The following is a 6,323-nucleotide window of genomic DNA, read 5'->3' on the forward strand; positions in this document are numbered from 1 at the left end:
TAATAGTGAGGCAGTCACCATGTCTCACCTTTTGGAAGTCATTTACCAAGTTTCACAAACTGTTCTACACTTGCATAGACATGGTTTTTGGGAAGCTAAGGTTGACTTGAGGCTGTATAATACCATTGAGTTCATGGTTTACTGATGGTGACGGGAAAGGGAGAATGCGACAAGCTTGAAGAGCTTACTTTGTGAATCATTAAAACTGTTTGTGAAGCTGGCTAAAGCTAATTATGGTGAAGTTATATTCACGACAATTCCTAAGACTACTTTTGGTAGACTGTTTAGTTTGTAAGAGTTTTTGGTGATTGTTGCGAATGTGACTTCGGGTCTTAAAAGTTATTTGTTGGCCAGTCCTTACGGATACTATTTCCTTACTGCCATGACGGTAGGAGGTCGATATAGCTAAACCTTTTATCAGTCCCTCTTGTGCTAGTGGAATTAATTGGGCATTTCGAGTGTATTTAAACTAGATGAGCATAAGGATAGAATTCCTACGTATTATTAGCTAAGCATATTTAGCCTGGTAAGGAGTTCCCATCTCATTATGTCTTGCATTGGTTAATGATAAGAACCCTTGTGTATTGAGATTAGTCCCTCAATATTTCAAGGTGATAGTTTACCATGTTTGCCAAATGCCTCGCTATCATACCCTTTGTATTAATTTCATTCCGGTCCTAAATGCTATTTATAGAAAGTGTCTAGATTTGCTCATTTGGCAATGTAAAGATTGTTCTAACACAATGGTGTTCAAAATTTGCAATTTAAGAACATTCCATATTTAGTAAGTTTCAAGCTTGTCCCAGAGACTAACTCCTAATACTAAGGGAGGGTTGGGGTGAAAGCCCAAAGTGTGTGTTCCTCAAGGGGAAAGGGGGGGCTTAAGGGGGTTCCAAATGTATAATAGGGATAGTGGGTAAATTGGGCGTTGTTGACCAACCTGAGGCATAGTTTAACTCTTACTTGCGTGCCTATCCTTGTTTTGCATCTTATTTGGGTTTAATCCCAAGTTTTATTCTATGCTAGCTGGTGGAGTATCCATATCTTCATGTTAAACCACCAGTATGCTAAAATAGTGCTAGACTCCGTTTAGCTCTGTTTTGTGTGTTAATTCTGGTATTGAGATGTTGAATACTTTAGGATTATTCTAAGTTGCTTTATGCTTTTGTCCCTTTGCTCCCTAGGTTGTACGCTTAGGAGTCGTTCCATGCTCCAGTGCTAGTGCTCCTTGGCTCTATGCTTAGGAGTTTGGCACCATTCCTTTGTTTAGTGGCATAAGGCCTTGAAACTTTGGTTCCACACCACTGTCCTTTGAACACATGGCATGTGGCATGTGGCATGTTATATGGAAGGTTAGGTTCCACTTCGTGGTTATCCTATAGTAAATCACCATAGGATAAGGGGTAAAAACCACATGTGCTACAATGATGTTGCTTGGTTTGAATAATGCTTCAGTGACCTTCTAGCAGATTATGGACAAGGTTCTTTGAGATATGTTAGAAGTGATCGCTGACTTCATTAATAATGTCTTGATCCACTCAGAAGGGATGTGAGAGGAATATATCCATGATATTTGTAAAGTGTTGGATGTAAGCTTCTGAGTTTGGACTTCCCGGGAGGTCACCCAGCCCAGTACTATTCAAACCCAAGGACGCTTAACTCCAACTATCCCAAGACCCTTAACCGATTGGAAAAGGGGGTGCACTCTTGTTCATGGGCCCTTTCCCTCTATATTTGAACCCTATGGATCGTCTCTCAAGTCGTTCCCTTTGGTTGCTTACAATCCACCACGCTTCCTTGCAAGTTCACGCCCTCGTGAACGGAAGCTGAGAGCCGCAGCTCTCCCGAGAGCCCCGCTCTCTTGACACCCTACCCCTCGGGTCGAGCCCAGTGGGAGCAAACTGGACCAGCCAGATGTCAATCAACATGTGGTGTGATTCCCCTAGCCAACCAACAGAGTCGGACCCAAGACCTCTCTGATACCAAATGTAAGCTTCTGAGTTTGGACTTCCCGGGAGGTCACCCAGCCCAGTACTATTCAAACCCAAGGACGCTTAACCCCAACTATCCCAAGACCCTTAACCGATTGGAAAAGGGGGTGCACTCTTGTTCATGGGCCCTTTCCCTCTATATTTGAACCCCATGGATCGTCTCTCAAGTCGTTCCCTTTGGTTGCTTACAATGGATTGGCTATGGGAAGTTGGTTTAAAGTTGAAGCGGTCAAAATCTTTGTTTAGGTCCAAGGACATGACTTATCTTGGGTACCATATTTCTCGTAAGGGTTTGCAAATTAATCCTGACAAACTTATAGCTATTCTAAAATTCCTTACTCCAAAGTGTGTGAATGATATACAATACTTCTTAGGCAAGATGTAGTATTTCAGTCGTTTTGTAGATCATCTTTTTGATCGCACTGCACCGCTACAAGTGTTGCTGAAGTCATCAACATTATCTTTTATCTGATCTATGGACTGTGAGTGGGTGTTCATGGATTTCAAAAAGTTATTGACGACTCCTTTAGTTTTGGCATATCTTAATTACATTTGACCTTTCATTTTGCACATGGATGCTTTTGATATTGATCTTGAAGATGTATTGATGCAAGACATCCTATTGCATATATAAGCCGTACATTACAATTAGCAGAGGTGAACTACTCCACGACAAAGAAGGAGTGTTAATTTTAAGTATATAATTTCAAATATTTAGTATTTACACTCAAAAATTATTCTATTTGAAAGCTTCTAAAGTTTTGATATTTAAAGAAAATGCTCTTTAGATGTATTTCGTAATTTACTTAATCTTTTAGGGGTAAAAATGAACTATATAATTTAACACAGTAAAATTTGGGGAGTAGTAGTAGTCTGGGGTTTCGAGAAACTTCATGTGTATCTATATAATTCTCAAACATTATTGGAAGGTGATTATGCTGCAATTACTTCATTATTGAAGTGGAAGAACCTAGTTGGTTATATTACTCAATGGGATTTGAAGCTTTAGGTATATGATTTGATATTGTGTATCACTCAGGGAGTTCCATAGTTGATGTTGATACCCTTTTTTGAGCTCCTCTTCTTTGTTAGCTCTCTTCTTATGTTTCTAACGAGCCTATTGTTCTAGCATTTGTGGATTTTCTAGACAAGAATTTTGTGCTATCAGTAGTTGTTATACTTGATGTTTAGTGTTCATAAGATGCAGAACAAGATTTACCTTTTCTTGATGAGGTTCGTGAGGCTCAAAAGATTGAGCTATGGATTTAAAAGTTTGAGATGGGTTTAAGAATTTTGTATCACTTGTTGATAACTTGCCATTATAGTATTTACATTCTCAATATCACCTTGTCAATTGCAGTTTCCCGTTCATTTGAGTTGGTGGCATTTGATCTTGTGGGACCTTTTCCACAATCGATTATTAGCAATGAATATGTTATTGTTGGTTTTGACTACTTGATTTATTAGGTGGAAGTTGGTGCTTTTGCTAGCGCCTCTATAATTGCTATTAGATACTTCCTCTTCAATTAAGTAGTGTTCTAACAATCTTGTCCAGAGCGGATTCTTTCCAATAATGGTCCCGTATTTATGACTGAGGCATTTCATGTTTTGACATCTCAGTACACCACACTTTCACAAGTGTTTATCTTTTAACATTTGGATTGAGATAGTTATTTGCCATTTCTTCAGTATGCATATATCACAGGGGTGTAGAGTTTTATTGGTGCTTCACCATATTAACTCTTATATGGTCATAATCCAATATTACTAACAGATTTGGGTTTGCCTTCACAATTGGCACGAGTTGCCAATGCTAGGTTATAGGATCAGTATTTAATGAAGATCCTTCCACTTATCCGAGTAAAGTTTACCAAACACCTAAACCACATACAAATGGAACAAAAATGGCATTACAACTCCCATCATCAATTCATTTATGGAATATAAAGTGGATGACTTGGTGTTAATCTATTTTCTTCATCTTATGGTACATGATTTATTTAAGGGGTTCCTTGCTTAGTGGAAATGATTGTATCAAGTGTTATAATAAGTTGGACCGCAAATGAAATTTGGCATGACATCCAACACATCAATCTTCCAAAAATTGTGCATGTGCAACAATTGAAACACTTCGTACAAAAGGATTAGAAACAACTAATACCCTTATAGATTCATCAATGTCTCCTCTTGATATTCCTCTAGATCCCAACCCATTTATGAGGGCACCCTTCCGAAAGGAGGGGATAATGTGAGGGCCAAGCGTATAACTATAATGTTATATATTAATATTAACGTAGTGGGATTTTAGTAGTTGTTAGATTAATTTTAATTTGGACCACTTGCTCCTATATATAAACTAAGGTTTTTGGGCTAATTGATATGCACAATTTTTATATTATATTCCATACACTCATAAGAACATTAATATTTTAAAAGGCATTATAAAGTTACTCCATTGTTGGCACAGCCTCTTATTCATACACCTCAACTATCTAGTGGAAGAAAAACCAAAACTTCAACTTCAACTTCAGATGGAAAGATGTTATGCTGAAATGGAGCTCATAGTCAAAGATGTTGGACATCTTGCCATTGCCTCCAAAGTCATCAATTTCACAGAATTCATAGGTAAGTTTGTCTCTGGTGCGTTCTGCCAGGTTCTATTAGGACTTGATCAGCCTGATTGAGAAGCAGACCCTGAGCATCAATGTCGGGAAGTTCATACCGCCACTTGATTGTCTTGATCTCCATGGAGTGAACCAGAGAATAAGGGACGATCTGATGCCAAAGTTGCAAACTCGAGATTGAATCCTCGGGCCAGGAATTGATTCCCAAGGACTGGACGGATGTGCTTCTGTCTCTGCAAGACGCTGCTGATAATAATCTCTCAGACATGGCCCTGCTCACTGTAAGTAAACGCAAAGTTCTTGATCTGGTTGCAGCTGAATTGACAGCATGAAGGGAGCTGTACTGGGCGATGGCAGAAATGATTCAGAACCCCTTGGTCATGCGAAAACCGCATGAAGAAATCCAAGACGCAATTGGGACCAAGCGCCTCTTAAGGCCTTCAGATGTCCCCGGCTTGCCTTACATGCACGCAATCCTGAAAGAGGCATTAGCCAGCTACACGGTTCCTTGGAAAGCGTTCAGGACGAAAGTCTTCTCGGTTAGGCCAGTGTTTTGGATCTCTTCTGATTGCCAGATGTTGATGAGCACCGTGGAGCCTTTCGGGAGACGATCCCATTCTCTGCTGGATGCAGGATGTGCCCGGGGCATCCAGTTGCTGTTCGTTTCATCCCCTTCGCAGTTTTGCAAGCCCAGCCTTCCACCGGATCAAAACTCGGTCGACCTGATAGAGAAACAAGCAAGCTGGCTTCAGAGCTAACTTTGCAACTCCCCAGCTGAGCTGCAAATCTCTGTATGAATGAGGGTGAAAACTGGCAATTCACAAAATAGGAAGCATTATGCACTTACAAGAACTCATTGAAAATCTGATGAAAACAAGTTTTCCTAGTCCCATTGAAAAACAAGTTTAAGTTGGCATCAAGGAAACATTCAAACTTCTGCTGTAGCAAGACCTGTAGCACGGTTTCGACGTAAAGGCCGAGAAGAGGCATATCCTCTGAGCTCGAAACCTCTTGGGCCGATTTGCTCTGTTCCTGGTCCACATGAAATGGTTCCAGTCCTCTTGGACGAGCTGCAAATCCGCAAGCTTGGAGCGGAGGCCCTGGCAGCAGCAGTTGGCGTGAATGGTGCAAACTCTTTCCATATCGCTGGCTGGCTTGCAAAACCCAGTGAAAACCTCCGTTGGCATGAACCGGATCTTTGGCTCCTATGGCCCGGAACTCGGCGTGGAGCTTGATCCTGTCGAAGACTTCCTGGTCGTGGATGTGGTAGTAGAACTTGGCGTGCCTGTCCCAGTACTTGAAGAGCTCGATCGTCCGGTTATTGGATCTCACGTGCATCAACCCCGTGTTGTCCTGGATAACCCGCGGAAGACGTCTGCATCCTGAAGACGATTCCTGGAGAAGAAGTTAGTACAGGAAGGCAAGGAGAAAGTGGTCCAAAGTTTTACCGAGAAGATGAAGTTGTATCCCATCTGTAGAAGAATGCTCAGGAACGATATTTTCTTCCTTGTCATTCTCAAGTAGTCCCGGGTCATGTACGGCTTCTCTGCTGAAAGGTCCACGCCATTGCTCTCGAGGAGGATGCAGTGCGGATGAGCTTCCAGGGATTTCTTGTACGCAGATGGATCCAACGTGAAGATCACCAGCGTCGGAAGAAGGCGAGTCGTATCGTCACCGTCTTGGAAGCTAGCCAGGAAGTAGGATAGCA

This window comes from Selaginella moellendorffii, unplaced genomic scaffold (genome assembly GCF_000143415.4).
Source record: "Selaginella moellendorffii unplaced genomic scaffold, v1.0 SELMOscaffold_1, whole genome shotgun sequence".
Lineage (NCBI taxonomy): Eukaryota > Viridiplantae > Streptophyta > Lycopodiopsida > Selaginellales > Selaginellaceae > Selaginella > Selaginella moellendorffii.